This window comes from Rutidosis leptorrhynchoides, chromosome 6 (genome assembly GCF_046630445.1).
Source record: "Rutidosis leptorrhynchoides isolate AG116_Rl617_1_P2 chromosome 6, CSIRO_AGI_Rlap_v1, whole genome shotgun sequence".
Lineage (NCBI taxonomy): Eukaryota > Viridiplantae > Streptophyta > Magnoliopsida > Asterales > Asteraceae > Rutidosis > Rutidosis leptorrhynchoides.
Genome location: NC_092338.1, coordinates 328,017,438 through 328,043,506, shown reverse-complemented (window position 1 = coordinate 328,043,506; position 26,069 = coordinate 328,017,438). Strand labels below are relative to the sequence as shown.

General features: G+C 31.4%; 1 non-coding gene across 1 annotated transcript; it reads left to right on the top strand.

Annotated features, from left to right (window-relative positions):
* The first annotated feature begins 1,633 nt into the window (after positions 1-1,633).
* Positions 1,634-1,740, top strand: LOC139856622 (small nucleolar RNA R71). Its single transcript, XR_011762092.1, has one exon. It is a non-coding gene; the product is annotated as a small nucleolar RNA R71 (small nucleolar RNA).
* The last annotated feature ends 24,329 nt before the right edge of the window (positions 1,741-26,069 follow it).

Below are 26,069 nucleotides of genomic sequence, written 5' to 3'. Positions count from 1 at the left end.
GTTGTTGCATGGCTCTATCAACTGAAAAGGTGACACTCTCATCCTCTATACTTAGGGTCAGTTTCTTACCAAACACGTCTATTATTGCTTTAGCCGTATTTAAGAATGGTCTTCCTAATATGAGAGGTACTCGAGAATCTTCTTCCATGTCCAGAATAACAAAATCTACTGGAAATACTAAAGTACCAACTTTAACTAGCATGTTCTCCATTATCCCTATAGGATATTTTACTGATCGATCGGCTAGTTGTATGCTTATTCGTATTGGTTTCAATTCTCCAAGGTCTAGTTTAGCGTATAGTGAATACGGCATTAGATTTATACTAGCACCTAAGTCTGCCAATGCTTCTATTGAACTAAGACTACCCAGAAAACATGGAATTGTGAAACTTCCTGGATCAGATAATTTTTCTGGTATCTTATTCAACAGCACTGCAGAACAATTAGCATTCATTGTTACAGCCGAGAGTTCTTCCATTTTCTTTCTATTTGTGATTAGATCTTTCAAGAATTTAGCATATCTAGGCATTCCTGAAATCACATCAGTGAAAGGAAGATTGACATTTATTTATTTAAACATATCCAAGAATTTGGATTGCTCGGCTTCAAGTCTCTCTTTTCTCATTTTAATCGGGTAAGGAAGTGGTGGTTGATATGGTTTAACATAAGGTTTAGCCTTAACTGTGTTATCTTCATTAACCTTTTCAACTACTGGTTCTGTTTCCTTATCTTGTTCAGATTGTGGTTCTTGTGGAGTAGGAATAGAATCATCAGAAATTATAGGTATTTCAGGTGGTTTAAGTATAATACCACTTCTTGTGGTAATGGCTTTAGCTGTTTCATTCCAGGGGTTAGCATTTATATCACTAGGTAGACTTCTAGGTTTTCTTTCACCTATTAACCTTGCTAGATTACTTACTTCTTGTTCTAAATTTTGAATAGAAGCTTGTTGATTTCTAAATGCTTGAGCATTTTGTTCATTGGTTTGTTTCTGAGATGTGAAAAATTGCGTTTGAGAATCAACTAGTTCGACATCATATCTTCTAAATTTGGCTTTTTATCATCGGTTTGTGGTGGTTTATTTTGAATAATAGGTCTTTGCTGATTGTAAGTATTGTTGGATACTTGTTGATTACTAGGACCTTGTTGATTGTTGTATGGAACATTTCGGTTTTAATTCTGGTTTTGATTGTAGATTGGTCTTGGCGGTTGATAATTATTCTGATAATTATTTCCAGGCCTTTGGTTTATGTATGAAACATTCTCTCTTTGTTCCATTGTTAGTTCAATACTGAGACAATCTTTTGTCAAATGTGGTCCTCCACACTGCTCACAACTAATTCGTAGTGAGTGAATATCTTTAGTCATCTTTTCCATTCGTCTCTCAACAGCATCTATCTTTGCGGAAATGGAATCTAAGACATGGCTAGAATTGGCTCTAGCTGCTTTAGATGATCTAACGATATCTTTTTCTTGATGCCACTCATGTGAGTGGGAAGCAGTGTTATCAATAATTTTGTAAGCGTCAGTTGCGGTTTTCTTCATAATGGAACCACCAGCTGCTATATCGATGTCTTTCCTTGTAGTGATGTCGCATCCTTGGTAGAATATTTGTACTATTTGACAAGTGTCTAAACCATGTTGCGGACATCCTCTCAATAATTTTCCAAATCTTTTCCATGCTTCATATAGAGTTTCATTTGGCTTTTGCGTGAACGTAACAATTTCTCCTTGAAGTCTCACGGCTTTAGATGTCGGAAAGATGTATTTAAGAAATTTTTAAACTAAAACATCCCATGTATCAATCGCCCCTTCAGGTAACGATTCCAACCAATCTTTGGCTTCTCCCTTTAAAGTCCAGGGAAATAACATGAGATATATCTGTTCATCCTCCACTTCTATTATTTTAAATAGAGTACAGATCCTGTTAAAGGTACGAAGATGTTCGTTTGGATCTTCCTTTGGTGCACCACTAAATTGGCATTGATTTGTTACCATGTGTAGGATTTGTCCTTTGATTTCATAATCTGGCGCATTAATGTCAGGTTGAGTAATTGCGTGACCTTGGCCAGTGCGTTTAGCTCGCATTCGGTCTTCCATACTTAGAGGTTCCAGATTCTCCATAATTGAATTTGTTGAATCTGAATCACTAGAGGATTCTGATTTAATGGTTGGTTCCTCTACAATCTCTGTTTGAATGATTGGTGGTTCCGAAGGAAAGATTAATGGTTCAGGATCTCTGAATTGTCCCTGAAGATCCTCCGAATTCTCAATTGTGAGGTCGGGTTCAAAAAATGGATTATCGGAAATTTGAATTGGAGTACTTGGTCGACTGGATGACGATTCTAAAGAAAAATCAACGGCAACAATATTTGCTAGATGTCTTGATCGAGTTATAGGTGGTGAACGTTTTGCTCGGTGCATTCACTGAATATCCTATTAGTTATAAAAATAAAAATTATATAAGTTATCAAATTAATAGACTTTTCTGCTTTTGCCCACATTTCAAATAGCCAATAGATGCAACAGGGAGCCAGAACCCTTTAAATCGGAAGCTCACAACTCAGCCACTAACAAATCCAACTATTACTACGAAGCAGGAAATTTGGATGTCTATCAATTTAACCACTTAAAATAATTTTTCGTTGAAATTTAAAGAAATTTTAGAGAAGAAATAGAAAAAATCTAAGTCCTAAAAACTAGAGCGGCGAAAAATAAGAAAGAAAAAGAGCGCGTCGAAAAACGTCGAAAAATAAATAGTCGAAAAATAATAAAAAGAACGTAGCGCGTTGAAACTTAAAAGTCTAAAAACTAAAAATTAAAAAGTTGCGTCTAAAGGTATTAAAGCTTAAAAGAAAAACTATATCCCAAATGGCAATAACTTAAAAAGGTACTAAAATATTAAAACGGCGTCGCAAAATTCTAAAGCACCTAAATCTTAGTCTAAAGAAAAAGCACTTAAAGGATTTTACGGCAAAGCCTAAAAATCTAAAAATAAAAATAACTATGGCAAAAACTATGACTTAAAACTAAATACGAGCGAAAAATACAAATATTACGCCAAAACGAATAAAAAGATACAAAATATAAAAATAAACTTAAAGTTGTAAAAAGTACAATTTTTATAAAATTATTATTTTTATATTATTTATTTTATAAAACTATTAATTTATAATTTATTAAAACTAATTAAACTAAATAATACAAATTAATAATAAAAACTAAAATAAACTATAAATTAATTAAACCCTAATTATAATTTAATTAAGAATAATAATAATTAAAACCTAACCCTAATTCGTACGTCCAAGGATAAAAATAATTAAGACCTGTCCAGTCAACTCATGCGATCGCATGAGTTTTCTGTTATGGAGCCATGCGATCGCATGAGCCTCGGATCCGGTTCTGTTTTGGGCTGCTACAGTGACCAGGCCGAATAATTTTATATATATATTTTTTTTCAGTTTTCTGTTTTATATTAATACAAAATATTTAAATAAAATTTATATTTTTACAAACTAAAAATAAAAATAAAGAAACTTTATAAAACTTAAATATTTAACAAACTCTTAAAAATATATAAATTTTGTTTTTCTTTTTATATTTTTGAATATATTATTTTTTTTTAAATGTATATTTTTATAATAAAAATAAAAATCTTTTTTTTATATATTTAGCGTTGTGCTTTCGGCGTTTTAGCTTTTCCCGGCAGCGGCGCCAAAAATACTTGATGTTCGTAGAGGTGTATACGAAATAGTATTAATTTTTACAAGGAAATACTATTAAATACGATACAATTTTACACAAGATATTTATTTATTTATAGAATGGATATACCTAAACCTTGCTACAACACTTATAGGCAGTGTACCTAATCGTATAGTAGTGTAGTTTTTAGTAAGTCCGGTTCGTCCACAGGGAACTCTAGCCAAGTTTAACGATATATTAGTTTTAACTTATAATTGTAAAAATACAAAAATATATATAAGTAGTATTATTATTATTATAAAGGGGGTTTTTACCGTTTAATGACTGGTTTGTCGATTTTAAAACTTTAGTCGCAGTTAAAACCTAATGTAAAATATTAAAAATAACTTAAATTAAAGCGTAAAATAAATAACGATAATGAAATTGCGATAAATAAAAATGCGATAAAATAGAATTGCGATAATTAAAAAGTATGATAATTAAAAGTGCAATTAAATACATTGACAATAAATAAAAGTGCGATAATTAAAAGTGCAATTAAATATGAAATAAAGAAATTATGCTTATTTAAACTTCCGTAATCATGATGTTTGACGTGTTGTTTTTAGTTTATTCCCATGGGTTAATTGTCCGTTGTTCTGGATTATTTGATATGTCCATACGGATTTGTCCATAATAGTCCATCAGTCATAATCATAAAATGCGGAAGTCTTCGTCAAATTATTCTTATTCCCGAAGTCAAATATTCCAACTAATTGGGGATTCGAATTGTAACAGGGTCTTAATACTTTGTTTAATGAATACACCATGTTATTGATAATGCTAAAAACGAACATATATTTCATAGCATTATTCCTCAAGAAAGACAAGCTTTTAGTTGCAATTGTTCTATTTACAAGTGATATTCGTTTAAATAATAAAAGGTGAAGACAAAAGACAGATTCGACGAATTGAAGACGCAAACGACCAAAAAGCTTAAAAGTACAAAAGACAATCAAAAAGGTTCCAATTATTGATAAGAAACGTCTCGAAATTACAAGAGTACAAGATTCAAAACGCAAAGTACAAGATATTAAATTGTACGCAAGGACGTTCGAAAATCCGGAACCGGGACCAGAGTCAACTCTCAACGCTCGACGCAACGGACTAAAAATTACAAGTTAACTATGTATATAAATATAATATAATATATAATTAATTATATTAATTATATATATATTATATATATAATAAAAACCGTCGGCAGAGAAAGACTCCAAGATGTGAGCTGAAATTTCAAACTCCGCGACTCGCGGAGTTTGAAGGCCAAAAGGGCCGCGAGTCGCGGAGCCCCAAAAAACGACTCTGCCTATAAAGCAAACCGAATTCTGATCATTTTTCATATTCTATCTTTTTCTTCCTCATTCATACGTAAAATTTATATTTATATTTATAATTTATATTTTAATTTTAATTATAATTCTAATAATAAGGGTATGTTAGCGAATATTGTAAGGGTGTAAGTCGAAATTCTGTCCGTGTAACGCTACGCTATTTTTAATCATTGTAAGTTATGTTCAACCTTTTTATATTAATGTCTCGTAGCTAAGTTATTATTATGCTTATTTAAAACGAAGTAATCATGATGTTGGGCTAATTACTAAAATTGGGTAATTGGGCTTTGTACCATAATTGGGGTTTGGACAAAAGAACGACACTTGTGGAAATTAGACTATGGGCTATTAATGGGCTTTATATTTGTTTAACTAAATGATAGTTTGTTAATGTTAATATAAAGATTTACAATTGGGCGTCCCTATAAATTACCATATACACTCGATCGGACACGATGGGCGGGGTATTTATATGTACGAATAATCGTTCATTTAACCGGACACGGGAATGGATTAATAGCCACTAGAATAATTAAAACAGGGGTGAAATTACATTCAAGGGTAATTGGTGTAATTGTTAACAAAGTAGTAAAACCTTGGTTTACACGCAGTCGATAACCTGGTGTATTCATTAAACAAAGTATTAAAACCTTGTTACAATTCGAATCCCCAATTAGTTGGAATATTTAACTTCGGGTATAAGAATAATTTGATGAGGACACTCGCACTTTATATTTATGACTGATGGACTGTTATGGACAAAAACCAGACGGACATATTAAATAATCCAGGACAAAGGACAATTAACCCATAGGCATAAAACTAAAATCAACACGTCAAACATCATGATTACGGAAGTTTAAATAAGCATAATTCTTTTATTTCATATTTAATTTCCTTTATTTTATATTTAATTGCACTTCTAATTATCGCACTTTTATTTATTGTTATTTAATCGCACTTTTAATTATCGTACTTTTTAATTATCGTAAGTTTATTTTATCGCACTTTTATTATTCGCAATTTCATTATCGTTATTTACTTTACGCTTTAATTTAAGTCTTGTATTTATTTTAAATTTTACATTAGGTTTTAACTGCGACTAAAGTCTTAAAATCGACAAACCGGTCATTAAACGGTAAAAACCCCCCCTTTATAATAATAATATTACTTATATATATATTTGTATTTTTAATAAAAGTAAACTAATATAGCGTTGAGCTTTGTTTAAAGATTTCCCTGTGGAACGAACCGGACTTACTAAAAACTACACTACTGTACGATTAGGTACACTGCCTATAAGTGTTGTAGCAAGGTTTAAGTATATCCATTCTATAAATAAATAAATATCTTGTGTAAAATTGTATCGTATTTAATAGTATTTCCTGCTAAAATTAATAACTATTTTATATACACCTCGCATAACATCAAGTATTTTTGGCGCCGCTGCCGGGGACTTATCTTAAAAGCCGGAAGCGCAACGCTAATATAAAAAAAAAAAAAAAGATTTTTAGTTTACTTTTATTAAAAATTCGTTTTTGTAAAAATACGTTTTAATTATTCAAAAATATAAAAAGAAAAACAAAAATATAAGTATTTTTAAGATTTTGTTAAATATTTAAGTTTTATAAGTTTCTTTATCTTTATTTTAATTTATAAAAATATAACTTTTATTAAATATCTTTTATATATAGAAAAAAAAAACAGAAAACAGAAAATAAAAAAAAATAAAGAAAAAAAACGCGTCAAAAATTCAAACCTGTCAGCTGAATTCTGGAACCCCGCGACTCGCGGGGTTTGAAGCATAAAATACCGCGACTCGCGGAGACCATCTGACACACGGACAGAAGCCCTAATTCAGCATTAATTACGGTTTTTAATTAATTATTATTATTATTTAACCCTAATAATTATTATTATTATTATTAGTTTTATTTTAACTTTTACTTTTTATTTAATTTGTATTTTTAGTTTAAATTAGTTTTATTAAATTGTAAAATTAATAGTTTTATTAAATAAAAATATAAAAATAATATTTTTTTTATAAAAATTGTACTTTTTACAACTTTTTATATATTTTTATATTTTGTCCCTTTTTAATCGTTGTAGCGTAATATTTGTATTTTTCTCTCATATTTAATTTTAAACTTAGTTTTTGCCATAGTTATTTTTACTCCTAGATTTTTAGGCTTTGCCGTAGAATTCCTTAAGTGCTTTTTCTTTAGACTAAGATTTAGGTACTTTAGAATTTTGCGACGCCTTTTTAAGTTTTAGTTTCTTTTTAAGTTATTTCCATTTGGGATTTAGTTTTTCCTGTAAGCTTTAATATTTTTAGACACCTTTTACTATGTACCAATTATCATTCCAATTAGTAATTTCAATTTGCGATTATAATTTTAAGTTAGTTGTAGTAATAAGGTTAGGTTAGTTAAGTATTTTTAAGTTTTTATAAGTTTCTTTTATTTTTCCGTCACCTTTTATTTTTCAACCATTTTTTCTTTTTCGACCTTTTGCGACGAACTCTTTTTCTCTCTTATTTCTCGCCATTCTAGTTTTTAGGACTTAGAATTTTTTCTACTTCTTATCTAAATTTCTTAAAATTACGAAAATTTATTTTGAGTGGTTAAATTGATAGACATCAAAATTTTCTGGTTCGTAGTAATAGTTGGATTTGTACGTGGACCGGGTTATTGGAGCCAAACAGTCCTCAATTATATTGAGACCAAACGAATCATGCCCCTCTGCTGCATCTTTTGGCTATTCAAAACGTGGGCAAAATCAGAAAAGTCTATTAATTGGATAACTTATTATAATTTTTCTTTCCTTTTAAAAACTAATAGGATATTCAGTGAATGCACCGAGCAAGACGTTCACCACCTTTTGTACGTTCACCACCTGTAACTAGATCAAGACATTTAGCAAATATAACCGCCGTTGATTTTTCTTTAGAATCGTCATCCAGTCAACCAAGTACTTCAGTTCAAATTTTCGATAATCCATTTTTTGAACCCAACCTCACAATTGAGAATCCAGAGAATATTCAGGAACGGTTCATAGATCCTGAACCATTAAACTTTCCTCCGGAACCACCAATCATTCAAACAGAGATTGTTGAGGAACGAACCATTAAATCAGAATCATCTAGTGATACTGATTCAACAAATTCAATTATGGAGAATCTGGAACCTTTAAGTATGGAAGACCGAATGAGAGCTAAACGCACTGGCCAAGGTCACGCAATTACTCATCCAGACATTAATGCGCCAGATTATGAAATCAAAGGACAAATTCTACACATGGTGACTAATCAATGCCAATTTAGTGGTGCGCCGAAGGAAGATCCAAATGAACATCTACGTACCTTTAATAGGATCTGCACACTATTTAAAATACGAGAAGTGGAGGATGAACAGATATATCTCATGTTATTTTCCTGGACTTTAAAGGGAGAAGCCAAAGATTGGTTGGAATCGTTACCTGAAGGGGCGATCGATACATGGGATGTTTTAGTTGACAAATTTCTTAAACAATTCTTTCCTGCATCTAAAGCAGTAAGACTTCAAGCAGAAATTGTTACGTTCACACAGAAGCCAAATGAAACTCTATATGAGGCGTGGACAAGATATGGAAAGTTGTTAAGAGGATGTCCGCAACATGGTTTAGACACCTGTCAAATAGTACAAATATTCTACCAAGGATGCGACATCACTACAAGAAAAGACATAGATATAGCAGCTGGTGGTTCTATTATGAAGAAAACCGAAACTGATGCTTACAAAATTATTGATAACACTGCTTCCCACTCACATGAGTGGCACCAAGAAAAAGATATCATTAGATCATCTAAAGCAGCTAGAGCCGATTCTAGCCATGACTTAGATTCCATTTCCGCAAAGATAGATGCTGTGGAGAGACGAATGGAAAAGATGACTAAGGATATTCACTCAATACGAATTAGTTGTGAGCAGTGTGGAGGACCACATTTGACAAAAGATTGTCTCAGTATTGAATTAACAATGGAACAAAGAGAGAATATTTCATACATAAACCAAAGGCCTGGAAATAATTATCAGAATAATTATCAACCGCCAAGACCGATTTACAATCAAAACCAGAATTATAACCGAAATATTCCATACAACAACCAACAAGGTCCTAGCAATCAACAAGTATCCAATAATACTTATAATCAGCAAAGACCTAATTTTCAAAACAAACCACCACAACAAACCGATGATAAAAAGCCGAATTTAGAAGATATGATGACGAAGCTAGTTGAAACTCAAACGCAGTTTTTCACATCTCAAAAACAAACTAATGAACAAAATGCTCAAGCATTTAGAAATCAACAAGCTTCTATTCAAAATCTGGAACAAGAAGTAAGTAACCTAGCAAGGTTAATAGGTGAAAGAAAACTGGGAAGTTTACCGAGCGATACAAATGCTAACCCCCGGAATGAAACAGCTAAAGCCATTACCACAAGAAGTGGTACAACACTTAAACCACCTGAAATACCTGTAACTTCTGATGAAACTATTCCTACTCCACAAGAACCACAACCTGATCAAGATAAGGAAAAAGAACCGGTAGTTGAAAAGGTTAATGAAAATAACACAGTTAAGGATAAACCTTATGTTAAACCATACCAACCACCATTTCCTTACCCGAGTAAAATGAAGAAAGAAAAACTTGAAGCCGAGCAATCCAAATTTTTGGATATGTTTAAACAGATAAATGTAAATCTTCCTTTCATTGATGTGATTTCAGGAATGCCTAGATATGCTAAATTCTTGAAAGATCTAATCTCAACTAGAAAGAAAATGGAAGAACTCTCGGCTGTTACTATGAATGCTAATTGTTCAGCAGTGCTGTTGAATAAGATACCAGAAAAACTATCTGATCCAGGAAGTTTCACAATTCCATGTTTTCTGGGTAGTCTTAGTTCAATAGAAGCATTGGCAGACTTAGGTGCTAGTATAAATCTAATGCCGTATTCACTATACGCTAAACTAGACCTTGGAGAATTAAAACCAACCAGAATAAGCATACAACTAGCCGATTGATCAATAAAATATCCTAGAGGGATAATGGAGAACATGCTAGTTAAAGTTGGTACTTTAGTATTTCCAGTAGATTTTGTTGTTCTGGACATGGAAGAAGATTCTCAAGTTCCTCTCATATTAGGAAGACCATTCTTAAACACGGCTAAAGCAATGATAGACGTGTTCGGTAAGAAACTGACCCTAAGTATAGAGGATGAGAATGTTACCTTTTCAGTTGATAGAGCAATGCAACAACCACAATCTGCAGATGATACATGTTATTATATTCAAACTATAGATGCACATGCAGAATTATTAGAAGAATTTCCAGAATTACGAGGAACAGGAGAATGTTCTTTAGGAGAAGGTAATGAACCAATTGATGAAGCTGAAATGTTAGCTACACTTATAGCTAATGGATATGAACCAATAACAGAAGAAATTCAAATGCTAAAAGAAGAAGACAGATATCGATATAAATCATCGATAGAAGAACCTCCGAAATTAGAGTTAAAGCCACATCCAAACCATTTGGAATACGCTTATTTACATGGTGAATCTGAATTACCTGTAATAATATCGTCTTCTCTTACTGAAAATGAGAAATCACAACTCATTTCTGTGTTGAAAGCTCATAAACCAGCCATTGCATGGAAGATTCATGATATTAAAGGAATAAGTCCTTCGTATTGCACACATAAAATCCTTATGGAAGAAGGTCATAAAACGTATGTGCAACGCCAACGAAGACTAAATCCTAATATGCAAGATGTAGTTAAGAAAGAGATTATTAAACTGCTAGATGCAGGTTTGATATATCCAATTTCTGATAGTCCATGGGTAAGCCCAGTTCAATGTGTACCTAAGAAGGGTGGCATGACTGTCATCACAAATGAGAAAAATGAGCTTATTCCTACTAGGACTGTAACAGGATGGCGTGTATGTATTGATTATAGAAAATTAAATGACGCCACCAGAAAAGATCACTTTCCCTTACCTTTCATAGATCAAATGTTGGAAAGATTAGCCGGAAATAGTTACTATTGTTTTCTAGATGGATTTTCCGGATATTTTCAAATTCCAATAGCACCCGAAGATCAAGAGAAAACCACATTCACGTGCCCTTATGGTACTTTTGCTTACAAACGCATGCCATTTGGACTTTGTAACGCCCCTGCAACCTTTCAAAGGTGTATGATGGCGATTTTTCACGACATGATAGAAGAATGCATGGAAGTATTCATGGATGACTTTTCAGTCTTCGGTGATACATTTAAATCATGTCTTGTTAATCTGGAACGAATGCTAATTAGATGCGAAAAATCAAATCTAGTACTTAATTGGGAGAAATGCCATTTCATGGTTAAAGAAGGCATCGTTCTTGGACATAAAATTTCAAAAGAAGGAATTGAAGTGGATAGAGCTAAAGTAGATGTAATTTCTAAACTTCCACATCCCACAAATGTTAGAGGAGTTAGGAGTTTTCTAGGGCATGCTGGTTTTTACCGACGTTTCATAAAAGATTTTTCTAAAATTGCCACTCCTATGAATAAACTCCTAGAAAAGGATGCTCCATTCATCTTTTCAGATGAGTGTATCAAATCTTTTAATATTCTTAAAGAGAAACTCACTAATGCGCCGATCATGATAACACCAAATTGGAATCTACCATTTGAACTAATGTGCGATGCAAGTGATTTTGCAATGGGAGCCGTTTTAGGACAAAGGATTGAAAAACGATTTCAACCTATATATTATGCTAGTAAGACATTACAAGGAGCACAAACGAACTATACAACTACTGAAAAAGAACTCCTTGCTATTGTCTTTGCTTTTGACAAATTTCGATCATATCTCGTTCTAGCAAAAACGGTGGTCTATACAGACCATTCTGCTCTTAGATACCTATTTTCAAAACAAGATGCTAAACCAAGATTAATCTGTTGGATCTTACTCTTACAAGAGTTTGATATTGAAATCCGAGATAAAAGAGGAGCAGAAAATCTCGCCGCTGATCATCTTTCTCGTCTTGAAAATCCCGAATTAGAAGTTCTAAATGAATCGGCCATACAAGACAACTTTCCTGATGAATATCTATTGAAGATAGATTATAAAGAAATCCCATGGTTTGCAGACTATGCAAACTACTTAGTTTGTGGATTCCTTGAAAAAGGATTATCGTACCAAAGACGAAAGAAATTCTTCAGTGATATAAAACACTATTTCTGGGAAGATCCACATCTGTTTAAAAGTTGTCCCGATGGAATAATACGCCGATGTGTATTTGGAGATGAAGCTAGTAAAATTTTAAACCATTGTCACACAGGACCAACAGGAGGGCATTATGGGTCTCAACTAACAGCAAGAAAAGTTTATGAAGCTGGATTCTATTGGCCTACAATTTACAAAGACGCACACCTTCTTTGCAAATCCTGTGATGCTTGTCAAAGGGCCGGAAAAATAAGTCAACGTGATGAAATGCCACAAAATGTCATCCAAGTATGTGAAGTATTTGACATTTGGGGTATTGACTTTATGGGTCCATTTCCAAAATCTCATAATAATCTATATATACTCGTAGTCATTGATTATGTATCTAAATGGGCGGAAGCACAAGCTCTCCCAACTAACGATGCACGAGTTGTAGTCAACTTTTTAAAACGTCTTTTTGCAAGGTTTGGAACACCGAAAGCTTTAATAAGTGATCGGGGTACTCATTTCTGTAATAATCAACTTGAGAAAGTTCTTAAAAGATATGGAGTAACTCATAAAATCTCCACCGCATATCATCCACAAACAAGTGGACAAGTTGAAAATACCAACCGAGCTTTAAAACGTATTCTAGAGAAAACCGTAGGATCAAATCCGAAGGAATGGTTCATTAAATTGGAGGATGCACTCTGGGCTTTTAGAACAGCCTACAAAACTCCAATTGGAACCACACCTTTTAGACTTGTTTATGGAAAAGCATGTCATCTTCCAGTAGAAATTGAACACAAAGCATTTTGGGCTTTGAAGACATGTAATCTTGATTTACATGAAGCCGGACGTCTACGATTAAGTCAACTAAACGAATTAGAAGAATTAAGACATGAAGCATACGAAAATTCGTTAATCTATAAAGAAAGAACGAAGAAATGGCATGATAAAAGAATCAGAAGTTCAAAAGAATTTAAAGAAGGAGATAGAGTTCTTCTTTTCAATTCACGATTCAAGCTATTTCCTGGAAAATTGAAATTAAGATGGTCTGGACCATTCATAGTCAAAAGAGTTTTCCCATACGGAACGATAGAATTGATAAATTCAAATGGGATTGAATTTAAAGTTAATGGTCACAGAGTTAAACATTACATACATGGTCCGATGGAAGTCGACAACGAAGTTAATCACAATTTCGACACCACAGCTAACTAAGTGTGGGGAGAATCAAGTCTTTAAAGGATAATATGTATTTCTGTTAGAGTTAGATTGTCTGTTTTCGTGTAGTTCTCGAAAATGGAACCCGAATGGTCTTTCCCTAGCAGACCCTAAAGAACTAGTCTTCTCCCCCCCTTCTGAATTTTTATTTTTTTTAGGTTTTTACAAAATGAAGACTGCCTGTGAACTAAACCATGGTCTAATGCTACACGCTTTGATCACTAAAAGAAATAACGACATACTACCAAGTGAAATAGTATCAGTAATCAGAGAAAGAATGGACGGAGTTAGAAAAGAATCCAGATGCGAAGATAATAAGTTACAATTTGGTAAAGGAAAATCAAAATCCGCAGCGAAAAGAAGAGCACGACACCTAGAAAGATGTCACAAATGCGGAAAATGGTCACATGGAGGTAAATGTTCAAATAATCAAACCTATTCAAATACCGAATTTGTTACTTTATGCAGAGACGGACCGTTCATATGTTTAGAAGAAAAGACACTGAATGCTCGAGGTTACGCCTATGTAGCCATGGAAAATCTATTAAACCGACTATCTTATGAATGGAATAGATCATATAACTAAGAAATCTATTTCACAGGTATGTCTGTACAGTTTTTAGTTTTTATTTTTATTTTTAACCTTTTGATAATAAACGCTGATTTGTTCGCTAAAAAGTATTAAATTGGTATTGAATAAAATTAGGTTTGGCGACCGAAATTATTGATATCATTCAAAAATTTATTACATCACTGCGAAATTTAACGTTTATTCTTAAGGTATAAATATCTTTAAACAATCAACCCAAAATATTTTAAAAATTCGTCATGAGTTAAATTAGGTTTTGGAACTGAAATTACTTTACCGAAAAGAGGGGCGCATATTTTTGATAATATTTGATTGATTAAAGTGGGATAAAAAGACAAAAAGATTTTTAATTTTATTTTTACCATGTTTTTAATCTTAATATTTAAATCTTAAATTAATATTGTAAACTCTGTAAAAACAATATATTTAAAATTGTAAATATTTGAAAAATTAATATAAGTTTGATATGAATTTATGAATTTTTAAATTAAGTATTGGTGTGAATTTTTAAAATATAAAATTTTAATTTTATGCATTTTAAATTTTGAGTTTGGTGTGAATTTTTAATATTAATTTTGAATTTTATATTTAAGTTGTGTGAATTTAAAAATAAAAATTTACTTTATCTCATTAAGTTAAGAATATGATTTTTAAAATTCGTCGTAAGTTGAAGACTAGGTCTTTGAACCGAAATTGCTTTACCCAAGGGAGGGACGAGAACTTTTATTATCATTATTTTTAATCTTATTAATTTAAAGTATGCCAAAAACATTAAAAAAACCCAAAAATCTTAGCTTTTAAAACAATCGCTACAAAAAGACAAATTTTAAAATTTTATCGAGGGACGGACTAGGACATCGATCCGAAACGACCTCGTCCTAAATAACAAGGGAAACAAAATTTTAAAATTAATTACTTAATTGTTTTAATAAGTTAATGATTATAAAAAAAAAAATATATATATATACCAAACTCCGCGAGTCGCGGAGTTTGGAGGGTTAATCCCCGCGACTCGCGGAGGAGCCGGATTACAGAAAAAAAAAAATAAGAGCTGCAAACTGATCAGTTTCATACTCCTCAACCCAAAAATACAGCTCGAAAAACTGCACCCGAAAAACACGAAAAAAACCCCCCAAAATCACAATTTTTAACCGTTAATCACCAAATCTTTTGCTAAAATCATGTTGAGAAGGATGCTATCTAAGAATTACTTAAGAAAAACGGTAAATTTCTACACCTAAACACCATTTAATTCGAAATTTGGTGTTCTTGAGCAAATTTTTCCCCAATTTGATTTTGATGCTTTTTAGTGTAATTAAGCTTAAATTGTTTATGTATTATGCTTGTATAACCTAGATTGATACTGTTTAACATGATTAGAAGCCTTAAACTTCAAATTTTGAGTAATCTAGGGTTTGTGTTCTTGAGCAAATTTGGGGCTTTTTGATATAAACAGGTTATGGCCGATTTTTGTCATGAATTGTTGCTAAATTAAGTAGTGTAACATGTTTAGGTAGTTAAATGATCCAAACTTTGAGCCTAAACATGATTTTGAGAATTAAAGTGGACTTTTTCAAGTCTAAAATTCATGAATTTGATTTTTGAAAGATAATGCCATTTGAGACTTGTTTAATTGCTAGTAATGATTATTTTGACATGTTATTTGAGTTGAATGCTTATGAACTTGGCGAACATTTTCGTATATGCTTATTTGAAAAAGTGTAGATTTGATAAAAATGTGAAAATAAGCTTAAGTTTGATATAAATTGATAATGTCATTGTAATTATTTTGATTGATGATTTTGCTGACACTAATGCATATTTGGATGCACAAAAATTGTGTTTGATGTGTTTTGCAGAATGAAAGGGGTGAATCTTCATCCCAAGCCCGCAATGCTCCTGCTGAGAATTTGGAACAACAGGAGGTAGATAACTACTACAAGCAGGATATACCTCATCCAGTCATGACCTTTTCCGATATGCACTTGGAAGAGTTGCACCCGAACCTGAGATTTGACAGACTTTGGATAGATTATGAAAAATATCAACGGGGTTTGCATACTCTTCATTCTAAGGTTGTTGAGGTACCGAGGGTCATAGAATGGGGACCCTTAGAAGCTGTAGAATTGGCCGGGCCAATTAGGGAATTACTTGTACAGAGGTATGGTAATTCTTCTTTTAATGACTGGATATGTTTATTCACCATACGTAGACCTGTATATAAAGTATGGTGTGAAGAATTGTTATGTAGTATAGAGTTGAATGATCGGGTAGCTAGTTTAACCGATTGTTCTTTTATTAGATTTTTGTTAGGCGGTTCGATGCGCCACATGTCTTTACTGGACATGGCTCAGGCTTTACGTATATATACGCCTGAGGAGTTAGCGTCTGCCGATTGTAGAGGATTGATACTAAACGGTAGAAAGATAGATGAGAATTTTGATACACACGGTGTGTGGAGTCAAATGACAAGCCATCACCGTTTCAAAGGGGGAAATTACTCTTATTTGGATATAGATAGAGCCGAATTAAGAGTGATACATAGGTTTTTAGCTAATTCGATTACACAAAGGGGTAAGAACAAAGAAAAAGTAAATGAACAGGATTTGTTTTACCATATGTGTATTCGAGACCCACAAAGTGCTGTAAGTATACCATATTGTGTGGGTTATTATTTATCAGCTATGGTTCGGGGGATGCGACCACATAGCATAATAGGAGGTGGTATTTTTATTACTTTGATTGGTGAATATCTAGGTGTGGATATAAGTCGGGGGGGATTATTACTAGAAGAGCCGGAACCCCGCGATACTATAGGTTTAAATGTATACCATGGTGCGAAAGTTTTGAAGAGGCGAAATAACGCCGCAGTACGATACCATGGTAGACATCCACAGGTGGAGAGAAACCAGCAGCAAGGTAATGTAGGAGGGGGGAATGAGATGCAAGAAATGCATAGGTTTATAGCTTCTCAGGAATACGAAAATGCTAGACAGAGAGCATTTGAAGATTGGCAAGTTCATCAGAACCAGATCATAGCTCATTGCCAACATATAGGTAGAAACTATATTCCTACACCGAAACCCATCTTCCCTCCTTGGTCGATAGAGATGCAGCCACCATATCCTACGTATGACCCTGCCGAAGCATTCTATAGCACTTATGGTTATGCCTGGAACCCCTATTGGTACCAATATCATCCTTAGTTTACTTATTATTATTTTTTTTATTTTGTAATTTGTAATTATTGATACATTTAATATTTTTATTAATATTGTAATTATTTTTATAATTATCTAACTTTTATTCTTAGATTTTAATAATTTTTGAATGTGGGGTAATATACCAAACTTCAAAAATATGTATATATGTTTGCAGTTTATCTTATGTACACAACAGGGTAAAACAACGCATTTTCAAAGACTGGCATTAAGTTCAGCAAAAGCAACTAATTTTGACGACAAGATGCAAAATATATGTGAAATAACAACAAGACGGAATGAACAAATGATGTGCACCATTTATCATTCAGCAAACAAACGCCAATATATTTGGAAACTTTGGTAAAAATTTAATCATTTTCACACAAATCACCCTCAATAATTTAAATTGTTACTGATTTCTTGCAAATGAGGGCATTGCAAGATCTTAAGTGTGGGAAGGGGTTAAATTCTTTCGGATTTTAAAATTTTTTACTTTATACACTTGGTTACCATTAAAAATACTAGTAAAGCAGTAGTTGTATTAGAATCTAGTGCTCTCTGATAAAAAAGAACAGCCCTAGTCTTATATACTGACTACCCAATTCTAGTAAAATTTTTCAATTAAATGAATTCAAATCATGTTTATACATATTTATGAACGATAAAACTAGGTTTTAACACCGAAATTATTGTTACCTCGGAAAAGACATAAATTAAGAAACAAACTAAAATGTTAAAATTCATTTAAAATGGAATAGAGGACGATAAAAAGGAAAATAAAAGCCAAGTGTGGGAAAATTTACCAAGTTATCTTAAACATATGTCACATATATCTGTAACAAATAACTGAAAATACTTTTGCTTTGAACTAAACTAAACTGTTTTACCCGATGAAAGAAAAGAAGAGATGGATCTACACGATGAATCAATTCCATCATTAAAAGGAAGTAAAGTCTTCCGAAAAAGACACGCGCTTCTTGATTTAGGTCATGAAGTTGTCGTCCAGACCAGCTGTAGGTTGACGAAAAATCTAGAAAAGTCATCACTAAAATCAGCAGGAAATCCACGGACCTCAGCATTAAACAGGGTCGCCAAGTGGTCAGATTTATCCTAACCATGAGAAGGATTTATCTCGTACAATGGGGGGGGCACCATGCAAATTAGCTGGATAAGACTAATGAATCAGATCCCCAGAAAGGATAATCTCCTTAAAGATTAAAAATCAGCTTTTAAGACTGATATTACTCAATCCTAGAGATTGACCTTAAAGATTGAGAATTACAAACTCATGGAATTCGATGATATCTAAACTCGAGCTTAAACGAGAAAATATTTTGATCAAAATTATAAACCGATTTGTTTTCTGAAAACCCTATTTTCAATGCGTTCATTACCATTGAACGTAAAATCCTAGGAATTCACCTGGAATTCATTAGGTCACCTGAACTAAATCGGGTGTCAACCGTAAGAACGGTGGTTGCATAGCATGGTCAAAGACAGGACCTTGTGCCAGGCCGAAAAATTATAAGGGTGAGCTTTACTATTACTCCTACCAAGGATAGTAATTGCGTCCGACACGTTATAGACCATAATCAAAAGCATGTCACGGGACATTGCCTTAACAGTTGCTTGTTTAACGCTTTCCTTTACAACCGGACTGTAGTTTACCGAAAGGTAATATACGGAACAAGTAAACTGGACGTGTTGCTTTCCTAATACAAGGTTAGCAAGTGGGTGACACAAAACCGCAAGTTTTGAGCTAAAATTTTCAAATCTGAAACCCACCAAACCCACAAAAATATTTTGCAAACACCGGTAAAGGGTTATTCCGGAAAACTTATCTAGGGTAAAAACTAGATTTCAAAAGATCAAATGTTTTCATAAAGATCCAATTTCCTTAATGGATCTAAATTTTTATAGTCATGTGGGACTGTAAACCATATCGTTACTACCATTGTTTATACCGCCGTATAGAAATCACTGATGTACAAAGTGTGAAGAATAAAGAAGTGATTCTAGTATTTCAAGACGATATTGCTTGAGGACAAGCAACGCTCAAGTGTGGGAATATTTGATAATGCTAAAAACGAACATATATTTCATAGCATTATTCCTCAAGAAAGACAAGCTTTTAGTTGCAATTGTTCTATTTACAAGTGATATTCGTTTAAATAATAAAAGGTGAAGACAAAAGACAGATTCGATGAATTGAAGACGCAAACGACCAAAAAGCTCAAAAGTACAAAAGACAATAAAAAAGGTTCCAATTATTGATAAGAAACGTCTCGAAATTACAAGAGTACAAGATTCAAAACGCAAAGTACAAGATATTAAATTGTACGCAAGGACGTTCGAAAATCCGGAACCGGGACCAGAGTCAACTCTCAACGCTCGACGCAACAGACTAAAAATTACAAGTTAACTATGTATATAAATATAATATAATATATAATTAATTATATTAATTATATATATATTATATATATAATAAAAACCGTCGGCAGAGAAAGACTCCAAGATGTGAGCTGGAATTTCAAACTCCGCGACTCGCGGAGTTTGAAGGCCAAAAGGGCCGCGAGTCGCGGAGCCCCAAAAAACGACTCTGCCTATAAAGCAAACCGAATTCTGATCATTTTTCATATTCTATCTTTTTCTTCCTCATTCATACGTAAAATTTATATTTATATTTATAATTTATATTTTAATTTTAATTATAATTCTAATAATAAGGGTATGTTAGCGAATATTGTAAGGGTGTAAGTCGAAATTCTGTCCGTGTAACGCTACGCTATTTTTAATCATTGTAAGTTATGTTCAACCTTTTTATATTAATGTCTCATAGCTAAGTTATTATTATGCTTATTTAAAACGAAGTAATCATGATGTTGGGCTAATTACTAAAATTGGGTAATTGGGCTTTGTACCATAATTGGGGTTTGGACAAAAGAACGACACTTGTGGAAATTAGACTATGGGCTATTAATGGGCTTTATATTTGTTTAACTAAATGATAGTTTGTTAATGTTAATATAAAGATTTACAATTGGGCGTCCCTATAAATTACCATATACACTCGATCGGACACGATGGGCGGGGTATTTATATGTACGAATAATCGTTCATTTAACCGGACACGGGAATGGATTAATAGCCACTAGAATAATTAAAACAGGGGTGAAATTACATTCAAGGGTAATTGGTGTAATTGTTAACAAAGTAGTAAAACCTTGGTTTACACGCAGTCGATAACCTGGTGTATTCATTAAACAAAGTATTAAAACCTTGTTACAATTCGAATCCCCAATTAGTTGGAATATTTAACTTCGGGTATAAGAATAATTTGATGAGGACACTCGCACTTTATATTTATGACTGATGGACTGTTATGGACAAAAACCAGACGGACATATTAAATAATCCAGGACAAAGGACAATTAACCCATGGGCATAAAACTAAAATCAACACGTCAAACATCATGATTACGGAAGTTTAAATAAGCATAATTCTTTTATTTCATATTTAATTTCCTTTATTTTATATTTAATTGCACTTCTAATTATCGCACTTTTATTTATTGTTATTTAATCGCACTTTTAATTATCGTACTTTTTAATTATCGTAAGTTTATTTTATCGCACTTTTATTATTCGCAATTTCATTATCGTTATTTACTTTACGCTTTAATTTAAGTCTTGTATTTATTTTAAATTTTACATTAGGTTTTAACTGCGACTAAAGTCTTAAAATCGACAAACCGGTCATTAAACGGTAAAAAACCCCCCCTTTATAATAATAATATTACTTATATATATATATATTTGTATTTTTAATAAAAGTAAACTAATATAGCGTTGATCTTTGTTTAAAGATTTCCCTGTGGAACGAACCGGACTTACTAAAAACTACACTACTGTACGATTAGGTACACTTCCTATAAGTGTTGTAGCAAGGTTTAAGTATATCCATTCTATAAATAAATAAATATCTTGTGTAAAATTGTATCGTATTTAATAGTATTTCCTGCTAAAATTAATAACTATTTTATATACACCTCGCATAACATCAGTTATCGACTGCGTGTAAACCAAGATTTTACTACTTTGTTAACAATTACACCAATTACTCTTGAATGTAATCCACCCCTGTTTCAACAAGTCTATTAACTATTAATCCAGTTCCGTGTCCGGTAAAATGAACAATTATTGGTATTTATAGATATCCCGCCCACCTTACCCGGTCAAGCGTATGTGGTTATATAAAAATACATCAAATTATAAGTCTATATATTAAATTAACGAGGTATCATTTAGTTAATATAAAGCCCATTAATAGCCCATAGTCTAATTTTCACAAGTGTCGTTCTTTTATCCAAACCCCAATTATGGTCCAAAACCCAATTACTCAATTTTAATATTTAGCCCAACATCATGATTAATTTGGCATTAAATAAGCATAATAATAACTTAGCTACGAGACATTAAATTAAAAAGGTTGAACATAACTTACAATGATTAAAAATAGCGTAGCGTTAGACGGATAGAATTTTGACTTACACCCTTACAACATTCGCTAACATCATTATTATTATATAAATATTGTTAACATCATTATTATTATAACTAGCAGTGAAATTAAAATTATATTTATTATGATTAGTATTAGTATTGTTATTAGATATTATTATTAATATTATCATTAAGAACTGTTATTATTATTATCATTATTATTTATTTTTATCATTTGAATAAAGCATTTCTATTATTATTGTTATTAGTATTTTTATTAGTATTAATGATATATCATCTTCATTACTATTATCATTATTATTAATTCTATTAATATACTTAATGTTGGTATGAATATTATTAATAATATGTGTATATACTATAATCAGATATATATATATATATACATATACATATACCAGATACGGTGCATATAAATACTCAGTACATATACAGTTATATATATATATATATATATATATATATATATATATATATATATATATATATATATATATACAGTATAAGTTTATATAAATATAGTTAAATATGTATTTATATACAAAGGATACCAGATTCAGTTTTACATCACCAATAACTATATTAGATTGGTACTTCCTGTCTACGAAATAGTTCAATTGGAATCAATTTCACTATTAAATCATCGAACAAAATCACAGGATCAGTCCAAAATCTGTTGTAGGTCATTTTCTGCTTTTATATTTTCTTATCTTATTTCTTCTGATCAGTTATATCCAGTCGAGCATCATTCATTGTATAATCAACCAATTTATGTTGTAATTCAGTCATTTCAAAACCCTTTTCACTATCACTAACAATTACATTACTTACAGCCACTAAACATCGGATTTTAAACAGAAAATTAATGTTACAGCTCGTTTATCTCTGTTTTGATCTCATTTTTTCAAAAGCTTCAAAAACGAATCAATTTCCAAAATATGTAAGTGTAGTTGTGTTAGAAATCGTTTATGTAAGCTTCCTATAAAACCTCAACTTCCAATTTTTCATATTAATTACGAATTTACGAGTCAAAGTTTGCAATTAAAAAGTCAACGAATTTGTTCAAAGGGAAATTAGAGATCGTTTGTACGTTTTAAGTTAAATTAACGTTTCAGATAGTTTCTAAATGTGATTTGAAAACTTTTTCATGAAGTAATCGTTGTCTAAAACAGTCTCAATATTCGAATTCAATTTTAGGTTTCAAAACGGGTTCTACAACAGGTTTCTATATTTTTTTTTTGTTAACCAAATTCAACATCACCTGATCATTTTAGTTGTAATTACAAATCTTAACTTAAACCTTAAATTGTTATTGATTGAAAAATTCTCTCCTGGTCGACTTAATTACATGAAGAGGAAGATGAAGCATATTATATAGATATAACGGATGTATAGATATAAGTGAGGTTGTAAATCAGGAAAGCATAAATGGTTCGATGGTTAGGTGATGTGTGTTTAACCGAGAGGTCTCGGGTTCGATCCAGACTGGTGTCACTTTTTTTGTCCGATTTCTTTTAAGGTAGAAACTTCTTTTATTATTAATATTACTATTATTATTATTATTATTATTGTTATTATTATTGTTATTATTAATTATTATTGTTATATGAGTAATAATATTACCATTACTAAGTAATATCTTTTAGCATTATTATTATGTTATTATTAATATTAATATAAGTATTATTATTATTATTATTATTATTATTATTATTATTATTATTATTATTATTATTATGTTAATATTAATAAAATGATTATTAATATCCTTAATAAAATTTATATTATTATCATTATTATTACTAACATAAGTATTTATTATTATTATTATTATTATGAGTATTGTTATTATTAACAATTGTTATCAATATTATCAACGTTACTAAGATTATCATTTAGTTAACATTAAAACTATCAGTATTATTATTATTATTAGTGTTATCATTAAAGTTAATATTTGTAGCACCAATATGATTAAAAAAACCATTATTTTAAGTATTATTGTTACTATCAAAATTAGCATTTTCTAAAAACTGTCATTTTATCCTATCATTGTTATCAAAATTGTCATCTTTATTGAAATTATAATCATTATTATTATTATTAGTATTATAAATATTAATATCCTTATTCTTGTAATATTATCATAAATATTTTGCAAAGAAAAGAAAATTTTATAAGAATATATTTATTATATAATATTACGTTTTAACTAATATAATGTCATCTATGTTGATATAACAATAATTAAATTATATACCAAATGAACATTATAATATATGATAAGTATTAATAAAATTATATATATATATATATATATATATATTAATCTTAATACATAACTATATATATATAAATATATATATAAATATAAAATTATATATATATATATATGTATATATATATATATGTATATATATATATATATATATATATATATATATATATATATATATATATATATATATATATATATATATATATATATATATATAAATTTATTCGATTACAATTATATGTATAATAATAAATATACCAATGATATAGGTTCGTAAATCCGAGGTCAAACCTACACTTGATAAATGACGTCATATGTATTTTTACTACAAAATACAGTATGGTGAGTTTCATTTGCCTTTTTTTACCCTTTATATTTTTGGGCTGAGAATACATGCGCAATTTTTATAAATGTTTTACGAAATAGACACAAGTAATTGAAGCTACATTATATGGGTGAATGATCAAAGCCGAATATGCCCCTTTTGCTTGGTAACCTAAGAATTAGTAAACCGATCTACTAATTGACGCGAATCCTAAAGATAGATCTATTAGGCCTAACGAACCCCATCCAAAGTACCGGATGCTTTAGTACTTCGAATTCATTTTTATCATGTCCGAAGGATTTCCCAGAATGATAGGGGATATTCTTATATGTATCTTGTTAATTTCGGTTACCAGGTGTTCACCATATGAATGATTATTTTTGTCTCTATGCATGGGACGTATATTTATGAGAAATGAAAATCTTGTGGTCTATTAAAATGATGAAAATGAATATTGATGATAAACTAATGAACTCACCAACCTTTTGGTTGACATTTGAAAGCATGTTTATTCTCAGGTATTAAAGAAATCTTCCGCTGTGCATTTGCTCATATTAGAGATATTACTTGGAGTCATTCATGACATATTTTGATAGACGTTGCATTCGAGTCATTGAGATCAACAAGATTATTATTAAGTCAATTATAGATTGAATATATTCAGAAATGGTATGCATACCTTCAACTGTCGATGTAATGAAAGTTTGTCTTTTAAAAACGAATGCAATGTTTGTAAAATGTATCATATAGAGGTCAAGTACCTCGCGATGTAACCAAATGTAATGTATTCGTCCAGATAGATTAGGACGGGTCCTTTTAGTTGGTATCAGAGCGGTGGTCTTAGCGAACCAGGTCTTGCATTAGTGTGTCTAACTGATAGTTGTTTAGATGCATTAGTGAGTCTGGACTTCGACCGTGTCTGCATGTCAAAATTTTTGCTTATCATTTCGTGTTGAAAATTACATGCTTATCATTCTTAGGGAATCACTTGCTTATCATTCTTAGTCTAGACACATCTTACTGCATTGATTGCATGAATAGTGTATAGCAAAATTCACATCTTAGCGTATCTGCTAATTCATATCTTAGCATATCTGTTACTATAAACTTTTCCTGATATATTCCGTAAATCCCTCCGTAATCTACGAAATCTTTTGTTACATATATATAGATATTCTATGTAATTAGAATACCATCCAATATTCGAAAATCATTTCATATCGAAAAAAAAAAATTCTTTATTCAATCGTATGAAATGGAACTAGCCACTAGTTCAAGTCCCTCGAATTCCGATATGGAGTTTCATTCGAACTCCGAAAGCAGTGTGACCGGAATGGATTAACCAATTAGTCATCACCAATTCTGGATGAATTGGGGATGTGTTCGTAGTCTACTTAATCATTGGAGACAAGAAGAAGCGATCCCTTTCATCTACCATATTGTCCGCTGGGCGAAGAACTTGAAGCATTCACCGGCTAACCAATCCGAAACACCATTTTCACTTTCATTTCCTGAATATCTCGCCACGATTATATTCTATCTAAAATCCTAAACCTTATTCATCAGCTCATTCCAACCGAAAATCATCCCGGAATAATGGAAGAAGT